Genomic DNA, 22,765 nt, shown 5'->3' on the forward strand with positions numbered 1-22,765 from the left:
TTGTGTCCGCCAACGGTAGTGGTGTTGCATGCACTGAACATGTCTTTTTCCTGTCTTCCACCCCCCCTTTTTGTGGTCTCCCTGTTCTTGTGTGCAATAGCATCATCAGGCGGGGGAGCATTGGCACAGGAGCAGGAGGGAGCTGCGTCCCACTTGGCCCTGGAGGGCGAAACAACAGAGTCTGAAGCCACCAGTGGGACGGAGGGCGAGGGGAGTTCCATGGCGTGGACAGGAGCAGAGACCAGCGACATCGACTCCTCCTCTGATGGGAGTCCCTTGCGGTGGCGGGCACCTCTGTGCCCACCGCATCAACAGGTACAGCCGCCACCCCCTCTACCAGCACCACCCTCCCAGCAGCCCCTCAGCATGTGTCCCGTTCACCCAGGAGGGTGGGCATCTCCTTCGCCCCAGGCACCTAAATCCCTGCCCTAGTCAGCCCTGCTGCCCGCAGTGAGGAGGCTATTGACCTCCTGAGATCCCTCACTGTTGGGCAGTCTACCATTCTGAATGCCATCCAGGGTGTTGAGAGGCATTTGCAACAAACAAATGCATACCTGGAGGGCATTCATTCTGGCCAGGCAGCCCAACAGAGAGCATTTCAGGCTCTGGCCTCAGCACTGATGGCAGCCATTGTCCCTGTGTCCAGCCTCCCCCCTCCAACTTCCTCCACCCAAACCCAATCCCTTGTACCTTCGCCTATCCCAAGCACACCATCAGACCAGCAGGCACACACATCAACACACAAGAGTGGCTCAGGCAAACATAAGCACCACACATCTCACAGTCACTCACACAAGCATCATACACATGCACACATACCAACATCCACTGCCTCCACTGTGTCCCACTCCTCCACGTCTCCCTCCTCCCTCCCAGTCTCGTCTCCACTCACACCTGCATGCACTATATCCTCAGCCACTACCTCCATCACCAGCACGCCCATCACCACACACCGCTCACGTGCACTCACCACCCCACTACCATTCACACATCCCCAGTGTCCTCTACCAGTGAGTCTGTGAGCCCTCCTCCCAAAGTACAAAAACGCAGGCACACACCCACCCAACAACTATCCACCTCACAACAGCCTCCTGCCCATGCACCTTCACCCAAATTCAGTACACCTCCAACAACCACTACCTCTACCTCCACTCCCAAACCCCCTCCATCTACCCATCCCAGTGTGTCTAAAAAACTTTTCCTGGCTAACATTGACCTCTTCCCTACACCTCCCCCCCCGTCCTTCCCCTAGGGCCTGGCCTTCCAGGTCCCAGCCCAGCACCTCCACCACCACATCCCCAGGCACAGTGGTGCCAGCAACTGCGGGGTCATGGAGTGCACCAACCATCAGGGCAGCCAGTGTGCCACGGAGCAAAGGCAAGGACATTCCACCACCTGCCAAGGTGAAAAAGGTGCCCACATCCCAGAGGGAGAAGCCGAAAACACCTGCCACCAAGGGGTCAGGGAAAATGAAAGGGGATAGTGGCAAGACAGCTGCGCCACCATCAAAGGTGGGGAAGGGCCAAAAACTGAAGGGCAGGTCAGGAGAGGGCATGGTGGCACCGACTGAGGGACGAGTGTCACACCTTCTGTCCACGTCGACGCCAACCTGTACTGCGGAGAAAACCGCCACCTGCACCACCACCTGCACCGCCACAGACCCCGCCGCCAGCACTGCCGCCACAGACCCCGCAGCCAACACCACCGCCACAGACCCCGCCACCGGCACCGCCGCCACAGACCCCGCAGCCAGCACCACAGCCACAGACCCCGCCGCAAGCACCGCTGCAACTGACACCGCCGCAAGCACCGCCAGCAGCGCCAGCGGCCCTGCGATATCCTCAGGCAGTAGCACCACCGCTGACATGGCTACGATCCCCAGTGGTCAGTCGTCCGAAGCTGGTGGTGAGTTCCAGGACCCTGGGCAGCTTCCATGAAGCATCACTGTCATCACAGTTGCCACCTGCATTTGGAATGCGAAGCCGCAGAAGTGTGGGGTATGTCTCTGCCTCCATGGCGTATCATGCTACCTGTACTTCGGCAATCTCATGGCACACACACCCAGGCAAGTGTTTTTATTCCGGCCACACTGCACGTGGAGCACTCTGGGCACCAAGCCCCCTCCAGAACCAGTGGAGAGATACATCCACTACCTCAGTCCTTGGCAGGTTGAAACACTCTGGGCACCATGCCCCCTCCAGAACCAGTGGAGAGATGACATCCACTACCTCAGTCCTTGGCAAGCTGAAGCACTCTGGGCACCATGCCACATCCAGAACCAGTGGAGATATATACATCCACTACCTCAGTCCTTGGCAGGATGAAGCACTCTGGGCACCATGCCTCCTCCAGAACCAGTGGAGAAAGGCATCCACTACCTCAGTCCTTGGCAGGATGAAGCACTCTGGGCACCATGCCCCCTCCAGAACCAGTAGAGACTGTTATCCACTAGAGAGACTCTGGCTTTGCACTCCCCAGGATAAACCAGTGGGCAAACCACCCACTGGAAAGACTTGAGAGACTGTGGCTTTGCGCTCCCCAGGATAAAGCAGTGGGCAAACCACCCACTGGAAATACTTGAGAAACTGTGGCTTTGCACTCCCCAGGATAAAGCAGTGGGCAAACCACCCACTGGAAAGACTTGAGAGACTGTGGCTTTGCACTCCCCAGGACCAAACTGTGGGCATGGAGCCCCCTTGTGGAGCAGTGGCGTCGTGCGTTCATCAGGCTGAGGTGCCCCCCTACCCCTCCCCATGAGGTGCCTGCATATTTTCTATGTGATGCCCTTCCAGTGTTCTCTCCATTTCGAGTCAGGTATCTAGTGTGGGCCTCGCCCATGCATTTTGGGCCCAGTGGTCCACGGACAATGATTGGTGCACTATCCGGACTTGTGTATTTGGTGTACATAATTGTATATACTGGATTTTGCATTTTGATAATGATATTTCATATGATTACATTCATTCAAATCATTTACTTTTGTCCTTGTGTTTTTCCAGGGGGTTGGGGGGCTGTATATGTAATGTTGCAGCATGTGTTTGTGTGTATGGTGTTGTGGGTGAGGGTGGGGGTGTTGCGTGTTGCGTATGTGTGTCACTCTCTTTTCCCTCCCCCCTCCCCTGTGTTGTAGGTGCAGTACTCACCGTGGTCGTCGCCGCCGCCATCGTTGGAGCTCCTGATAGAGGAGCAGGAAGACCATCGCCGGCAGTATCTGCAATTCGGGCTCCATGGCGTCCTGGTTCCTCGTGGGGTGTGGAGAGGTGAGTGTTTTCCCTTCTGTGTACTGTTTCCGCAGTGTTTTTATTCATGTTGGTTCCGCCCCGGAAAAGGTGGCGGATAGGCCTGTTGTGGTAGGGTGGGCGGTACATTGTCTCCCGACTGTCTGTTGCCGGTGTCCGCCGCGCTGTTTGTTTGTACCGCCGTGGCGGTCGGAGTGTTAAAGTGGCTGTCTATGTTGGTCGTAATCCCATTTTTTTTAATTCTGCCGGCCTGTTGGCGGTATTACCGCCGCTTTAACACCGACCGCCAGGGTTGTAATGAGGGCCTTAGTTGAGCACTTTCAGACCCCTAAGCCAGGTACGACACAGAGTATGCCATTAGCCAAAGAACTAACATTCATCATGTTTCCAAAGCATGTATGCTGTGTGTCAGCCAGTGAAAGAAAAACAGGGACACTACTACATTTAGTGATGTACTCAGAAAGCATTTACATATGCAACAATATCAAAAACAATTGCAGATACAATCTCATAGCCCTGTATTAAGTAACAGAGATATTAAGGTATAAAATCAGTCACTTACCTAGAGATCTACAGAGTAATACTGGTCGTGAAACATGCAGTGACATACTGACAAATATACTAAAAAAACGTATGTTTCTACTAGAGGTAGACACCTCTATTTATATTCACTCACAAATATAGACTCACATGATATACTCATGTATGCAGAGAAATACTGCTTCAATCATGGATGAGGCTGTTAGTGTAGAGATTCTTTGTGCTCTGTGATTGGTGACTGAGATTTGTCTCCAAAACCCTTTTCTGAAGACTCAAGTCTCTGAATTTTCAGTTAATGGCAAATATGTATCCTCTGTGATATGTTGTAGGCATGCTATGAAGGATGCTGTGTTGACCTTCTCTCTGTTATGTTACTGCATTACTATAGTTGCTGCCTGAAACTTATTTGTCAGGAAAGACAGATAGAAATGTAAACTTTATAATTAACACAATAATATTATTGAAGATATATCATTATAATACATTTTTTAAATGATTTTCAGGCATCAATTTCAGTCACTGATTTATTTTGTCTGAAAGAGTATCAAGCTAGAGGTGCTCCACACATTCAAATACTGTTATGGATGAAAGATGCACCAAAGTTCGGAACAGACACTGGTGAGTCTGTATTGTTGTTTATAGAATGGTATGTGACATGGGCCATACCAAAAAACACTATCTGAGAAGAGTTTGAGATATACATTTCTTAGATTTCAAACTCATAGGTGTGGCAAATACTGTTGCTGGAAATGCAAATCAATATTGTTTTGGATTTCCACACCCTGTTATCTCAGAAGGAAGAGTGAATGGCTTTTTGTCTGCAGTGAGACACAGTTTGAAACTGAAATCACTGAAAAACAGAGGCTTAAAAATATATAAACAACTACAACCCTGTTGTTCTAAGGATGTGGAATGCAAATATGGGCAACAATTTGTTGCAGATAATTCTATTGCTGTTGCTCGCTGCATCACTTCTTACATAGAAAAACAAGAAAGACAGAGCTGAACGAGATGTGGGAAAAGATTTCAGCCGAAAAGAGAATCACCAAACAATTTTAGCTTTAATTTGAAAATGCTTTCACACAAGGAAAGTGGATCTTATGAATGTGCAGATAGGTTGAGCTCAGCAAGTTTGTTTCCAAGTCTAGAGGACTTGAGTGGGTAAGCCTAAGCCTTAAAATCTGTTGTACTAGAGTATTAAAGTCTTCCCCAGAAATAGAGTATCTTGTAGAAGTTGATCCTGACAGTTGAGACCTTCTAAAGACTAACATGCTGGATACATACTACCCAAGAAGAAGTGCCCATCTTAAAAATATATGTCTCTATGACTTACTACAGCATTACACATATAGAGGTAATGTCACTGAAAACATTGAAGAAGGGGGATTTGCAGTTACTGGATGTGCTAGTTGTTTGGTAAGACACAACAAAGACATCTAGTTAATCACAGGAATCTTAGTTGCCAAACTCCAGACAGAACTCCATGACAAAAAATCTATGCCAATTTTTTACATATAAACCAATATTACTGTACATCTGTGGACAAGCTGGTACTCGGAAAAGCTTCCTAATTAAAGTTCCCACTAGCTATGTACAAAAGACTACTGATTCTAATTTGTCATGTGTAGTAACAGCACTAACAGGATTAGCTGCTAATAGATTTAAAGGGATTACTCTGCATCAACTACTAATCCTACCTGTTGAACATGACAACAGACTGGAATATCAGAAGTTATCTGGTGATGCTTTCATGAAGTTTCAAGAGTACTGAAAAATATGACTTCTTATCATTGAGGAAGTGAGCATGGTATCAAACATAAAGCTTGCTTACCTGCACTTAAAGGTGCACCACGTTTTAAGAACAAACTATGATATACTATTTGTTGGAAAACATTTAGGAGGTCATTTCAACCCTGGCGTTACGGGATCGCCAGGGCTGAAATGACAGAAGCAGGCTGGCGGTGCTTCCAGGGACATTACGACTGCGGCGGAAGCGCCGCGGTCGCACCGCCGGGGCCGGTGGTTTCCCGCCACAATGGCCCGGCGGTTGTAATCCGCCAGGGCAGCGCTGCTAGCAGGCTGCCCAGGGGATTACGAGTCCCCCTACCGCCAGGAAAAGGCTGGCGGTACGGGGAGTCGCGGGGCCCCTGGGTGCCCCTGCACTGCCCATGCCACTGGCATGGGCAGTGCAGGGGCCCCCTAACAGGGCCCCATGCGGCTTTTCACTGTCTGCTCTGCAGACAGTGAAAAGCGCGACGGGTGCAACTGCACCCGTCGCACGGCCGCAACACCGCCGGCTCCATTTGGAGCCGGCTCCCATGTTGCGGCCCACATCCCCGCTGGGCCGGCGGGCGGAAACTCTGTTCCCCCAGCGGGGATGTCAAAATGGGCACTGCAGGAGTGCGGCCGCACGGCCCACCAATGTTGTAATGAGGCCCTTAATTGTCTTTGGTGTACTACTGCAACTTACCTCTGTAAAAGGACAACCAATTTTCAAAACTCTTCTGCTTAATAAAACAAGAAATTCCCTAGTAAGTATTGGCAATGTAAACATTTGGTTAAATCTTGAGTACAAAGAATGAGTAAAAAACATGTGTCAAGCATCTGATATGGAATATGGAGAGATATTGAAAGACATTAGAGTATGAGTTCTCACAAAACAGCGGAAATGTGCTTTGGAAAGTCGCCTAATAAAGACTCTATTTTCAACCATCTTAACTATTGTTCAATTTCATCAAAGAAGAGAAATCTATATTTTGCTTATTACCCACACTTCAAGAGTGCTCAAACGTTAATGAAAAAATATTTCAACTGGAGAAAGAAGAAATTTTGGAAAATACAGCTATTGATAAAATGGAACATCAAGAAGCCACAATATTGCTGACAGATAAACTACAACCAGAATTAGATTCTTTGGAAAAATTTGCATTGAAAACATCAGGATAAGAAAAGCATTTCAGTGTCTGTAAAAACTGTCTATTTTATGACGCAATTTAAATGTTGAGGAAGGCTTAGAAAATGGTGCAATGGATAAAGTTATTGATTTCATTAACTTTCCAAATAGAGACGAGGTCAGTTAGATTATATTAAGAAGATTGGCCAGTGTGTTGCACGGTTTTTGCTTGTACAAGACTTATACATCCAACAACGGCAGTTTCCTGTGTCTTTAGCATAGCAGTAACCATTCATAAATCACAAGTGTAGATGCAGCTTTGGTTCATATTGAAAGTTCTGTATTTGAAGAAGGAATTTCATGTGCAGCATTGTCATGGATTTGAACTTTGTCTGGCTTGTTTTGAACTGACTTTGATGAAAGTAACCTTAGAGCTGACGTAACCTGTGTACGCGAGTATAATCGCTTAAGAAGTCTTTACATTCCTAATTTAGGCCAGTACCCTACTTATGAGTAATAGACACTGTGTCCAAAGCGTAAGATTACAAAACAGTGCACTGACCTTCAAAAAAAGAAAGGATAGAAGGACATCACAGAAAGTGTTAAGAAGAGAAAACTGGGAAATTATAGTGAAATTGTAGGATACCAGTTAGAAAATACTTCAGGTGTCAACTGCTATGCAAATGACATTCTCAACATGCTATTCCATTTACCCCATGTGGTAAACCAAATTGAATAAAAGTTAGATAAGAGAATGTTTTCTGCACTATATAGTTTCCTGCAAAGTTTAATGAGTGACAAAAGTGTAACACATTCTACTTCAGGTATCCGAGATCTTTTGGATATATGTACTGGATCCATAATAATTACTCTGAACTCTTAGCAAGATGCACAGGAATGTATTATGGTGATGCTTGGAGTGTTAGAACAAGAGGAAGTAAATATTGAAGATCTTTTTGGACTCAGTCACAAATGGACCTCTGAATGTGAAGACTACTCTTATAGCACTGAAATTAACTTCAAACTATTTTTTTACTTATCTTTACCAGATTGTAAAAGTGTGATTTTCAACAAATTGTATAGAAATGCTTACCAAGATATGACCTTCCCAAACTGAAGACCAGATCTTGTTTCTTCATTATTTCTACAAAGAACAGGAAAATACCTTATTGTAATGCTACAACAATGCAGAGCCGATGGTACCAAATTGCAAACACAATTATAAACTTTAAACCTGGACAGATATCATTTTCAGGAAGAACTTTTACTACTTTGGCTATCATCTTTCATGAAAGAGTTAATATAACACTACACTGTGTATTTGATAAGCAAAAGTGGATGGACAGAAAGCAATGACATCAACCTAAAATACAAACAAAAACTTCCCTTCAAACCACCAAACTCATATCTTTTCTTTCTTCAACCAAAGTTCTTAGTAAAAATTATGATTAAAGAAGTAGACGCAGTGTTTCCCATACATAGTTTATCTGTTTTCTAGAAACTATTCAGCCTATTAAGGGTAATGTCTTTAAGAAAGATCTGCAAATCTAAAAACTCCTTTTAATATTAAAGAATGAAGTCAATATAAGAAATCAACTCAACACTGTCTAATTAAAGTATGAAACAGGAAGGACATACTGCAAATATAGCACCCTGAAGCTCAACAAATACAATTTATTCTAAACTAAAGGAAAAGTCAATTTTTGTTTCTTTCACCACATTTCTACATGCTAATTGAAGAAAAAGACTAAAGTGTACGTTTTTGTGAACATGGATTATAAGCACATAGACAACATTTGTCCTATCAGGGATGATGTTTTCAAGGGGATCTGTAAAATTGAAGAGTACTTCATATTATTTTCAGATATTGTACCAGCTATAATAATGGAAGAAAATTTATATAAACAGCCTGTCTGGATTAATGAAGTAAGAAGAGCCAACACCAGTAATTAGTGAAATGTAGTGAGTGTGAAGCATAGTATCACTTGTTCGTAGTGTTTTATTTTCACAACCCATTGATTGTCTCACTTGTTTGGGTTGGTTTTATTTACACAACCCATTGATTGTTCTAAAGATGATGCTTTATACAAACCATCATTTCAGATGAAGGAGTATAAAAGCTAAGAACAGTAAAACAACCAAAATTATATAGGTACTACACTGTAATGCAGTGGTTCCCAAACTGTGCGCCGCGGCTCCCTGGTGCGCCGTCAAAACTAGCCAGGGGCGCCACACACAGTCTGGAAACCACTCGGAGGTGCTTTGAATCGGTAGCTTTTCCTCGTGGTATTGGAAAAAAACACCCTGCATTAATTATTCTGACCAGCGGAGGGCGCCAAAGTACCATTAATAATATCCCTGTAACAAAAATTGTTTCCAATAAATGGTTTTCAGCAACGTGAAGGAGAGAATAAAGAAGACAAACGGTAAATAGTGTAGGTACAGGTACAGGCTGGGATTACATTCCCCCACCCGCCAAAAAAAGTAACATAACGGGGAGCCGTGGCCAACACGGCCAATAGGTCAAAGGAGCCGGGGATCAAAAAAAGTTTGGGAACCACTGCTGTAATGTATTTGCACAGTGTAAGTCAGGACTATTGTAATATTTGTCTACCTTTGAAGATTAAATACTAATGTATTTTTATCTTTGTTTTCTTTTTTAATAGCAGCTGTAGTTCATCGACATTTTACGAAAAGAGTTCTTCAATCAAAAATAAATTGGTTAGTGATTTGTATGGAGTGTTTTCAAATAAATAGGGCATCATTATGAGTTGGGAGGAGGGGATTACTCCATCCCAAACTTGACGGATATCCCGACAGCCGTATTACAAGTTCTATTATAGCCTATGGAACTTGTAAAAGAGTGGACAGGATAGCCGTCACATTTGGGATGGACTATCCCATCTGCCAAGGTCGCAATCAGGCCCATAGTGCTCTTGCCATACCTTTCCATTTGTTTCCTCTCTCTATCTCCTATTTAAATGTTCTGTCTAATATTAGAACGTTTAAAGTACTCATGCACTCACTCACTCACATATACAAGTAGTCATGCACTCAGTAAATATCCCATGCATTACTCATGCACTCACTCACTCATCCATACATGGAGTCATAGACACAGTCAGTCACCCTTGCACCATTTGTACATTCGTTTTCCTATAAATTGACTTATCCACTCACCCAATCACCCATATACCATTCATACCTCCATTGATTCACCCCATACACCACTCATACACTCAATCACTCACCCATGGCTACACTCATGCACTCATTCACTCACCCATACATGCACTCAGCCACTCATCAGATGTGCACTCATCAACTCAGACACACACCCATACAGCTAGTCATGTACCCACTCACTCAATAGATCCATTCGTGCACCCACTCACTCTTCCACAAAAGCACTCATGCAGTTACTCACCCATATATGCACTCATACACTCACTCGCTCACCCATATATGCACTCATTCACTCACTCACCCATACATACACTTATGTACTCAGCCAATCACCCACACACACTCATGCAGTCACTCACTCACCCACAAATCCACTCATGCACTCTGTCACTCACCCATACATGCACTCATAGAATCAGTAAATCACCCATGCACAACTCATATACTCAGACACTCACCCATACACCACTCATGCACTCACTCACTCACCCACACACTACTCATACACTCACTCACAGAAACATACACTGTTGCTCTCACTCACTCACCTATACATCCACTCATGCACTCAGTCACTGACCCATAGATACAATCAGTAAATCACCCATGCACCACAGATACACTCAGTCACTCACCCATACCCCAGTCATGTACTCACTCACCACACACCACTAATGCCTTCACTCACAGATACGCACACTGTTGCACTCACTCACTCACCTATACAAGCACTTAGATACTCTCCCATACATGCACCTGTGCACTCAATCACACATACTCATGTACTAAGTCAATCACTCATACGCATACATTCAGTCACTCACCCATTCATGCACTCCCTCACCCATACATGCACTCAGTGAATGGCCCAGGCACTCACTCATTCATTCATACATGGAGTTATACACAGTCAGTCACCCATGCACTGTTCGTATGGTCATTTAGTCACCTCTACATGCACTTATCCACTCAATCACCCACATACCACTCATAGATTTGTCATGCACCCATACAGTACTCATGCACTCACTCACTCATGCATCAGCCTCACACTCACATAGTCACTCATAGACACACTCATGCACTCACTCACCCATACATACACTCATTCACTCACTCAAAGTCCCATGAACCACTCATGCACTCACTCATTCATCCATACATGCTCTCATACACACAATAAATCAGCCGTATAACATTCATGCACTCACTCACGAAACACAGCTCATACATTCATTGTCACCCATACACAAATTATAGATGCATTCACTCATCCATACATGCACTAATTCAATCCCCCAAACAGCACTCATACACTCACTCACTCACCCATACATGTACTCATGCCTGAATCACCCACCCACACATTAATGTATGCACTCATTCCATCATCCATACAGCACTCCTACTTATTTGTCCATACATTCACTAATGCACTCAGTCAGTCACCTATATACAAACCACACACACACACACACACAGCATTTGCTTCATCTTTTTTTAACTGTGAAATGCAGTTCTCAAAAGATTTTTTTTTCTTCTTTGCTCAAACTATTTTTGTCCTTTTTTTAAATGTTTCAAATTTTTTTTGATAGTTCTAGTAAACAAATGCAGCAAGGTGAACAAACATTGCCACCACCAATGTCAAAATACAGGTTGAAAATGTTTTACAGATGAACAAAAATTAACATTTGTGTTGGTCTGCAGCTTAAATAATAGTTTCTCATACTTGTTTGCCTGCTGTAAGAGCGGTATTACAATCCAGGCAGTACTTGCCACTATGCCTGAACTGAGAAATTGAATCAGGATAACGCTGCTGCTTTTTAAATGGTATTTTTTGACCAGGGACAGCCGGTGTTCCTTCAGAAGTTGAAGCCCGTCTCCTTCTCTCTCCCTCCTTGCCCTCTTCAGGCTGTTCCCATGGTATGTTTAAGATGGCAAAGCATTGAAGTGTTACCACATGAGTACTTTTTATTAGTACCTCTTGAGAGGGTCTTTTCGCACAAGTTGCACTTAAGAAGTCTGTCAACTGTTTTGGAAGAAAAATCCCATGCTATACTTTGGCCCATATTTATATTTTTTTAGCGCCGCATTTGTGTCACTTTTTGACGCAAAAGCGGCGCAAACTTACAAAATGCAATTGTATTTTGGCCCATATTTATACTTTTTGACGCTAAACTGCGCTAACGCAGTTTAGCGTCAAAAAGTTTTGCGCCGTCTAACGCCATTCTGAAGCGCCATGCGGGCGCCGTATTTATGGAATGGCGTTAGACGGCGCAATCAGACCGGCGCTGCCTGGTTTGCGTGGGAAAAAACCACGTAGACCAGACAGCGCCGGCGTAGGGGGAAAATGGCGCATGGGCGTCTTAAAATGGGGCAAGTCAGGTTACGTCGAAAAAATCGTCTTAACCCGACTTGCGCCATTTTTTAACGACGCCCATCCCCCATCAACATGACTCCTATCATTGTAAAGATAGGAGTCATGCCCCCTTGCCCAATGGCCATGCCCAGGGGACTTCTGTCCCCTGGGCATGGTCATTGGGCATAGTGGCATGTAGGGGGGCACAAATAAGGCCCCCCTATGCCACCAAAAAAAAATATAAAAAATAAAAAATTATACTTACCTGAACTTACCTGAATGTCCCTGGGGTGGGTCCCTCCATCCTTGGGGGTCCTCCTGGGGTGGGCAAGGGTGGCAGGGGTGGTCCCTGGGGGCATGGGAGGGCACCTGTGGGCTCATTTTGAGCCCACAGGCCCCTTAACGCCTGCCCTGAGCAGGCGTTAAAAAGTGGCGCAAATGCGCCGTTTTTAGCCACGCCAACTCCCGGGCGTCTCTTTTGCCCGGGAGTATAAATACCACGTAAAGGCCTGGGAGTCATTTTTTAGACGGGAACGCCTCCCTTGCATATCATTAACGCAAGGAAGGGGTTCACGCTAAAAAATGACGCACATTCCGGGAACTTTGGCGCTATTCGCCTCTAACGCCATAGTATAAATATGGCGTTAGTTGGCGTTAGTTTTGGGTCGAAATTGCGTCAAAAAAAACGACGCAATTTCGGCGCAAACGGAGTATAAATATGGCCCTTTGTGTTTGTGCTGCTTTTGCGTCAAAAAGTGACGCAAATGAGGCGCTAAAAAAGTATAAATATAAGCCTTTGTTTTTTTCTGCACAAGCTCTTCATCAAGGTCAGCTGCTTCATCCACCTTATGCTGGACATCTTCATTGTTCTCTCCCCTGTTCTCTTGATGTTCTGCATTTGCTGCCATTTTTTTAAAGAAAAAATAGCCAAAAAAGTAAAGGGTGCAGCAGAGCTGTGAAAGTACACCTGTTCTCTCTCCAAATCACAATGAAATGGAAGATTCAACAACTCAAAAATGGGTGGAGACTTCCTAAAGGTATAACTGAAAACTGTTTTGACCAAGCAAATTATTCTTTACACTGTCACATGTCATTCGCAGTTAACAACCTCGTCGCAATGTCCGAGGTCTCATTTAAAATAGAAATAGCAATAAGCAATAAGCAAAAAAGTGTTTTTATAACTGTAACAATTACGGAATCGATACTTTAAGAGCTTTGTTAGTAAACACCCACTGTCAAACATTTTAAAGAAAGTGATTGAATACATATATGTTTTATACTTTTTCTCTAATACGCCGTAATCGTTATTGTTGTCATATCTACAATAGCAGAAGAACATAGGCACACCGATGAGATCGCGAACCCCAGCGTCTCTGCGATTACGTCATTTAATATGGAATACTTTTTTCAAATAAACAAGGAAATATAATCCAAAATCTAAACTTTACTTTAAAAAAATTGGTGCTAGTTTATATTTATCAAACACGTCACAATGTCTTCTGTACTATACATGCACTAACGCATTTACTGAATCACCAACATACCACTCATACATTCACTCACCCATACATGCACTCATGCACTCACTCACTCACCCATGAATGCACTTATGCGCTCTGTCACTCCCCCATACACTCACTCATGCACTGACTCACTCACTCATACACAGTCACTCACCTATGCACACACAACTCATGCACTCACCAGTAAATGCACTCATGCAGTCACTTAATCAGCCATACCTGCATTCATGCACTCATTCGATCAGCCACATAAGTACTCATACACTCAGTCAATCACACATACACAATTCATAAACTCACTCACCCATACATGCACTTATGCACTCTCTCAATCAGCTGTACAAGTACTCATGCAATCAGTCAATCACCCACACACCACTCTTACACTCAGTGAATCTCACATGTACACAACTCATGCACTCACTCACACATATATTCACTCATACACTGAGACAATCATGCTTCCACTCACTCATACACTCCTTCAGTCACCCATGCACAAGTGACACACTCACTTACACATACATGCACTCATGAACTCACTCGCTTATCTATAAAGTCATTTATGCACCCACTTATTCACCCAAACATGCACTCATGCACTCACTTACTCACCCAGTCACCTACACACTACTCATACACTCAGTCAATCACACATACAGAGCTCATACGCTCACTAACTCACCCATGATGCGCTCATGCACTCTATCAATCACCCCTGCACCACTGTTGAACCCACTCTCTCACCCATACATGCACTCATACACTTTGTCAATCACACATACACCACTCATATACTCAATCAAACATCCATCATTCACTCATGCACTCAGACAACCACCCTTACACCACTAATGCACTCACTCAACCATAAAAGCACTCATGCACTCAGTCACTCACACATGCACACACTTATGCATTGACTCATTCACACACTCATGCATTCACTTACACATAAACTCATGCACTTGCTCAATCAGCCATATATGCATTTATGGATGTGTGAATGAGTACATGCACTCATGCACCGACTGAATGCTGTCAATTGCCGATACATGCACTCACTCACTCACTCACTCACATATAGTAATCAAAATGACTTTACATTCAGAAAACCTTAGACATTCACTGAAAAAAAACAAAAGTTACAGGGACGTTATAGTTAGAAAACGGAATTGAAAAAAAACATAGAAATTTACTGGAAAAAACAAAGGTTACAGGGAGGTTATAGTTAGAAAATAGAATTAAAAAGAAAATAGAAATTCACTGAAAAACACAGAGGTTACAGAGATGTTATAGTTAACCTGACATTTCACATCTACTAAACCATAGAAGTTCTGCAGTTATAGTTGCATGAGCTAACTATAACTTGTGCCCCCGTAATGCACTGCTTATAATCTCACATATTACTTATGGCAGGATGTCCGTAACAAAATATTCGAACAAGAACACATAGCGCAGCAGACTCTAAAAGTTTTTCTGTGCTCTTATTTATTTTTTGCCACACCATCACTGCCAAAAGGAGGACGGTTAATGGGTTTCAGCATTATGCATTCGACTGGACCATAGAGCCCCATTCTCCAGATTGTCTCATTTAAAGTGCTCACACAGTGCAGTCCCTTTAGACTGTCAGTTTAAAACAACAGCTAGAGCGCAAGTATCTACTTAGTTTTTTTTGCACATACCATATGCCATAGCACCATTCATATTGATGTAGGTACATTTTAGCAAATACGAGCAAGATACAAATATATTCAATTTGACGTACAGATATTATCAAGATAAACTTAAAGTTTTTTACGTTTTTTATTTAATTCAACCAAGAGCCAAGTATGTTTATGATGTGAAAAGGTGTTCAATATGATCACATTTCAAAAGTACAGGTGCTTTAAAGCATGCAGCACATTAGGAAGACCTCTAATAATGTACAAGGGATCACGCAAACAATTTGTCAATATTTGCAGAGAGGTTTTTAAAACAAGCTCTAGATATTTGTTCCATATGATATTCTGTGGCCCTACATTCAGTATGCCATGAGGGAATACAGCTCATACTTTGATAAGTTAAAGAGAACATTTCTAACAAAATGTCTCTTAACAATTCTAAGTATGTACAATATTCTGTGGTCCCATCAGTACTATTTTTATATGTACAACATCAAATTATTGTAATTAGTCTGTGTGAAGTATGTCGTTTATAATGGAGTTATATTGTGCATAGGGATCCAATTCCTTCAAATAATACTCCCTGATCTTGACAACAAATTGCATAAAGTGCTGAAGTAGGTTGCACTATGCCAGAGCAACCTACAGGACAGGGCAGTTAAACTCATGCTCTATTTGGGACAAGGTACCTTACATAGTAAAGTACCTTGTCCCAAATAGAGCATGAGTTTAACTGCCCTAAATAGAGCTTGTGTTTACCTACCCTAGAAAACCCCATGCTACATGGGACTCATTGCGCGAAAGGTGCTATTGTGCGAAAGTTGCAAATTATATAGCTCTATAAAGAACAGACTCATTGTACCGAGGTTGCTATTGTGCTAAAGATGCAAAGTGGATGGCACTATAAAAATTAGGCTACAGTAGCCATTGGTGTAAAATGGCGACAAAGTGCTAAAGATCCATGGTTCCCTGGGACTACTTTTTCAAAAAGTGTTATTTGTGCAAAGTCTACAGAGGATACTAAATTACATTAAATAGCTCAATGAAAAGCAGGCTACAAGAAAAACTAGTGATAAAGTGCAAAGAGTCAAGAGGGGTTATTAGATTACAAAAATCACACACACCACACCTTTAATGCAATATGGGTCGGGAGAAAGGGGAATATGTATCAAGTGCATGTCCCCATTAGGGATGTATGCATGCTACCCCAAACGTCCATGTTTTCCTGAAGCTCCCTGTACAATGATTGTTGATGAGATGGAAGTGTTTATCAGGGGGCTCTGCCATGTTGCTTAGTGCTTAACAAGGTAGGATCTTAGGACCTTCATATAATACACCCCACTCTTGACAACAATTTACATGGAGTGCTGATACTGATGCACTATGTCAGTAGAGAATCTTATCTATTTAAGGTATCTTGTCCAAAATAGAGAATGAGTTTAACTGCCCTAAATAGAGCTTGTTGTTAACTACCCTAGAAGACTCCATGATTCATGGGACTCATTGTGCAAAAGGTGCTATTGTGCAAAAGTTGCAAATTGGGTAGCTCTATAAAGAACAGACTCATTGTGCAAAAGTCGCTCGTATGCAAAGGTTGCAAATTAGATGGCTCTATAAAAAAACTAGGCTACAATTGCAATTGATGTAAATTGGCGACAAGGTGCTAAAGATCCATCTTTCCCTGAGACTATCTGTGCAGAAATTGTTCTTTGTGCAAAAACTGCAGTAAATACTAGATTTCATTAAATAGCTCAATGAGAAGCAGGCTACATGAAAAACTAGCGACAAAGTGCAAAGGATTGAGAGCGGTTAACTGTTTTAAAAAATCACAAGCACCACACCTGTAATGCAATATGGGTCAGGAGCAGGGGCATATGTAACAAGTGCATATCTCCATTAGGGATGTATTTATGCTCCCCAAAGGTCCATGTTTTCTTGAAGCTCTGTATGCAGTAGCTGTTGATAACAAGCAAGTATTTATCAGGGGGACTATGCCCTATTGCTTAGTACTTATCAAGGCAAGATCTTGGGACCAAGTAAACATGAGCTTCCCCTCAGTCTACTCAATGAGTGTAACTTAATAATTGGTTCCCCATTACCCCTGTATAGCAAAGTGCATATTACTTATTAATGTTTTACGTTTCTTCCCAAAAAGAAGACATCTCTCATGGTACACTGAAAATTGTCCTATAAAAAGAAATAACATAAGCGTTTAGGGCAGCTGATCACTTTTGTCAGGATCATATCATAAATTATGTCAAATACACAGAAAGTCCCAGTTATCCCAGGTGTACAGTCATCCTATTGGAAATTTGGAGTTAAAATCCTCTCTGATATAGTCAGTGGTGAGTTCACAATGTTCATTGTTCTATAACATGTGGGGAAGTGCTCATTGCTGCAGCCAAGATTTCCCTAATGTCATGAAATGAAGGGGGGAGGAACAGGATTTCATCTTGGGAACATCACAAATGTACATCTAACTCAGCATCTAAATTACATCCATGCAGGGTTCCTGTTCCCAAAAATATTGTCAAGTGAAACTCCATTTTCCTAAGGGCTAATTCCCTGTCTCAATCCCGTTCCACTACTCGGATGTGTTTTATCCCAAAGTACCTAAGCTGCTTGTTATCGCCATTATGCTTTTACCAAAAGTGTTTGGCTACCAGATAGGAGAAATCTCAGTTCCTAATGGCTCATAGATGCTATGAGATTCTTAATTTCAGCTTATTTGTAGCAGTCCCCACATATTGGTTCCCACGGGGCATTCCAATACATAGACCACAAATTTTGTCTCATGTGATATGTTCATGAGTTTTCTCCAGTCTCCCATCTTGGAGTTTGTAAGTGGTGGTATTCGTGCCTTGTTCTCATGCTCTACATTTGGCACATCACCAAAAGCCTGGTGTGTTGAGCCAATTTATAGGCATCGATTTCTTTGTAGAGAAGTGGCTTTGAATGAGGATGTCCCCTATGGAGGCCAATTTCCTATAAGTTAAACTTGTATGATCAGTAACTGTCCTTCTCAGTGTCTCATCCATTTAAAGTATTCTCCAATTGCGACGGAAGATGTCTTTAAGCTGCTTGTGTGCACAATTAAAATTCATAATCATTCAGATTTTGTCTTCCTTCACTGGTGTTTTTTATTGGGTAATAAGGAGCTCGTCTCTTGGTCAACTCTTGACTCTTTCCATAGCATCACGCAGCACTTCCATTGGGTAGCTTCTCGTTTGGAATTGTGTTTTTATTTCTTGTAATTGCTATTCCATATCCTCAGGTTGAGAGCAGTTTCTTTTGGCTCTTTACATTTCCCCATATAGGATGCTCCACTTAAGGTTTTTGTGGTGGCCATTGTTTGCATTGAGAATACTGTTACATGAAGTCACTTACCAATGGATTTTTGTTCACAGCTTCATATCTTTCACAAACACCTCAACATCTAGAAAGGTGACTCATTCTGAACTGATGCAGGAGATGAAACTTAGGTTGTAATCATAATTGTCTAGAGACAGGATGAATTCCCATAGGCTCTTCTTGTGGCCTTCCCATTTCATAAAAAGGTCATCAATGAACCTTGTCCATAATATGACATGTTGCAAGATGTTATGGTTTTCTTTGCTCCAGACTGTTTCAGCCTCCCAGAACCCCATCAAGAGGTTAGCATAGGTATGAGCAAAGGAGGCTCCCTTGCTTCTGTAAATAGTACTAACCATTGAAAATGGTCACATTGTGAATGAGGTAGAAGGATAGCATTCCTGTGAGCACATATGAGTGTTCCAAGTAACAAAAAGGTCTGGCTTGTAGAAACTATTTTATAGCTGTAATGCCATCCTCATGTCGGATGGTTGTGTGCAATGATGTTACATCAGTTGTTGCCACTATATAATTATCTTGCCAAGGGGTGTCGTGAATTTGACCTAAGAAATCCATTGTGTCTATAGATAGGAAGGTAGGGAGGTGACATAATTGACCAGGAAGGTGTCAATGAACCTTGACATGTTTTCAAGCAATGACCCAACAGAACTAACCATGGGCCTGACTGGTAGTTTTTCTGGACACTTGTGTACCTTAGAAAGGAAGTTGATATTGTGGGCAACAGGATATTCAACCTTCAGATATTTCTATTCTTCCAGGTCAAGGAGATCCAAATCCATCCTTTCCTATACTTTTTTGTGGTATTCAGAAGTAATACATTTTATTGGATTCTCCTTTAGTCGCTCATAATGTTGTTCATTTCTTAGTTGTCTCATTGCTTCTGCTTATTGTCGAGGCTGTGCCACCTTTGTCCGATGCCTTGATTTTTATTGTAGGATCTTCCCTCATATAGTGCTATGATTCCTGTCACTAGTCATTTTCCCATATTGAATACTTCCACTCCCCAATCCAGTGACTCAGCAAGAAAGGGAGGAAGTTCAACAGTCCCCAAATTTTAAATATCCATGTTTTTATCCAGTGCAAAACATGACTGACATGCTTCTGCAAAGACTTTGACTGGAGATATACATTACACCATGCGAAGTCGCTCCTGTTCAGTTATAGTTAGGCATGAGCTTCCATAGTGTTTTTTGTTTCGCCAGTAATTTTGGAGCAATTTAACAAATGTTCATGAAACTTTCCAAAAAAATATTCATACAAATCAGTTCCTTCCAGTACAGTTTTAGGATGATCTGTCAAGAAGGGCCATAAAAAGGGAGGTCCCAAAATGTTGATTTCCCCTGTTACTTCTCATAGGAAACTGAAATGAATTACATCAAATTTGTCAAAAAGTTAAAATGCTCAGCTGCTTTTTGAAAAATGTGCTTTTAAAGAGTTGCTTGGGATTGTCATGAAGGGGTTGAAAATTAGAAATATCTGGACTGTTGTTCTCCATCTATGCTCTGATTGGCCACAATATTGGGGAATAGTAAATCCTGTTTGGTTGGCCACTACCTGAACAATAAGTTGTGGCAGTGATTACTTAACTTGATTGTTTGGCCACAACATGGACAACATGTTTTGGCAGCCATTATAGGACATGGGGACATGGTCCCCATTAAAATTAATTTAATGAAAGCCTGTTTTTGAGGGTCACAAAAAGAAATGTGTAAATCACATCTAAAGGGTGTTAACAGATTTAGGCCCTCATTTCGACCTCAGCGGTCTTTTTTAAAGACCGCCGAGGTACCGCCGTGCTGAAGACCGCCAGTGCAGGCGGTTTTCCACGCAGCGTATTATGACTGCTGGCAGCCCTCCGTCCTTTTTCGGACGGAGAGCCTCCAGCAGCCATAATGGCGGTCGGCGGGGAAGTGGAGGCTTCTCCACCGCCCCGTCATCAGAACACCGCTCACCGAATCACGTCCCATGATTCGGTGTGGCAGTGTTCTGGTGACGGGGAGCTGGCGGCAGGGCAGCCCCCATGGATCCCGTCCCCTCCCGGAGGATCAACGGACAAGGTAAGTTGATCATCCGTTAGGGGAGCGGGATGGGGGGGTGTTGTGTGTTGTGTGCATGCATGGGGGTGTGCGTGTGAGTATGTAGAGGAGGTGTGTGAGTGCGTATATGCATGCGGGGGTGTGTTGTGTGTATGGGAAATGTGTGTCGGTCTGTGCGCATGTCTGTTTGTATGTGTGCGGGTATGTGTTGTTGTAGTGTATGGGTGCATGTAGGGGTGTGTGTATGTGCATGTTGGGGGTGGGGAGGGGGGGTGTGTATGTTCATTTTGGGGGTGGGGGTGGGGAGGGGGTCCTACCACCTTTGGGGGGTGGCAGGGTTGTGGGGGTGTGGGGGAAGGACTCGGGGTGGGGGAGACCCCTATCAGTGCCAGGGAAGGTATTCCCTGGCACTGATAGTGCCTACCGCCATGGATTCCGTGGCAGTTCCAAACCACCCAAAATCCATGGCGGTATGCAGGGTCTTGATACCACCAGCGGTCTGGTGACGGTTGCCGGGCTGGAGACCGAAGTCTCCAGGCCAGCGGTCCTCACTGCCCTGGCGGTCGGAGTAGAGAAGTGGCGGATGACCATGGCGGTAACTGCCATGGTCATAATTCAATTTATTTCCCGCCGGCCTGTTGCCGGTTTCACTGACACTTCTCCCCCGTCCACCAGGGTCATAATGAGGGCCTTAGTCACAAATTTCACAATATAAATCATTTGTTTGTGGCACCATACTCATTTTAGGAATTGTGATGTGCTCAACTATGATGAAAACTACTGATCCACTTCTGGGATTTGATGAGCAACTGCTAGTTGTGGGGTCTCTAGCTGGCAGGGGTGCGCACCCAGTCCAAGTAGGGACCTTCACCCTAGTCAGGGTAAGTGCAATACATACTAAAAGATAACTTGTCCTCACCCTCTGGTAGCTTGGCACAGATCAATCAGGCATATCTCAAGAGGCAATGTGTAAAGTATTTGTGCAACACACACCACAACACAATGAAAACACCACAAAAAGACTCCGTACCTGGTCAGAAAAATAGACAATAATTTCATAGATAAATAAATCAAGACCAAAACAACATAAATCCAACGAGTAGAAGTCAACATATGAATTTCAGAAGCACAAAAGAGTTCTAGCACTTAGAAGCAAATAGTGCTTTAGGGGTTCCTTGAGGATGCGCTGGACTGCAGCAAAGTCAACAGTTCAAGCCAGCCGCAGTGGAGCATGGGCTGGGTACAAGAGTCACGCAGGCCCGGGGAGCAGAGTACCTTTATCCTGGTCACAAACAGGAGGTGCAGGGACTATGCGGCGGTATAAGCACCAATGCCACTCCGGCTGTCGAGAGATGCATTGATTTTTCCCATGCGTTAATGGATATGCACTGGATTTCAAAGGCAAGCGTTGAAGCCACTATACATTGATTCCGAAGAAGATGCGCAGGGTGTCTACACACTGTAGAAGGGATAAATCAATCATCCTTCAGCAATGGCAACGATGAGGTGGTTTCAGTGCTATATCAATGCCAATGTGCAGGGTGCAAGGCAGAATCCACCTCTCCCTCAGCAAGGTCAGAGAGCCACAGGGAGCAGGACAGCACAGCAGAAAAGCAGTCCTTCAAGGTCAGCAGTCCAGCAGAGTAACAGGCCTCACAGCTGTTCTTCTGAAATAATCCAGTTGTAGGTCCAGAGGTGTCTGCTTTGGTGGGGTCAGAGACCAAGTACTTATACCCAATGTGCCTTTGAAGTGGAGGTGCCCTCAAAGAAGGTTCTTTGAAGTGCACAAGTATGCTTTCTTCCGTGGACCTGGCTCCAGACTTTTAGTATTGATCACAAGCCCTTTGTGTGGGGACAGGCACTGACTATTCAAGTGAAAGTGTCATCCCCTCCCACCCATCCTACCCAGGAAGAGCCATCAGAATGCAGATGAATGCAGACGAGCACTCACAC

This window comes from Pleurodeles waltl, chromosome 5, assembly GCF_031143425.1.
Source record: "Pleurodeles waltl isolate 20211129_DDA chromosome 5, aPleWal1.hap1.20221129, whole genome shotgun sequence".
In the NCBI taxonomy this organism is placed as follows: domain Eukaryota; kingdom Metazoa; phylum Chordata; class Amphibia; order Caudata; family Salamandridae; genus Pleurodeles; species Pleurodeles waltl.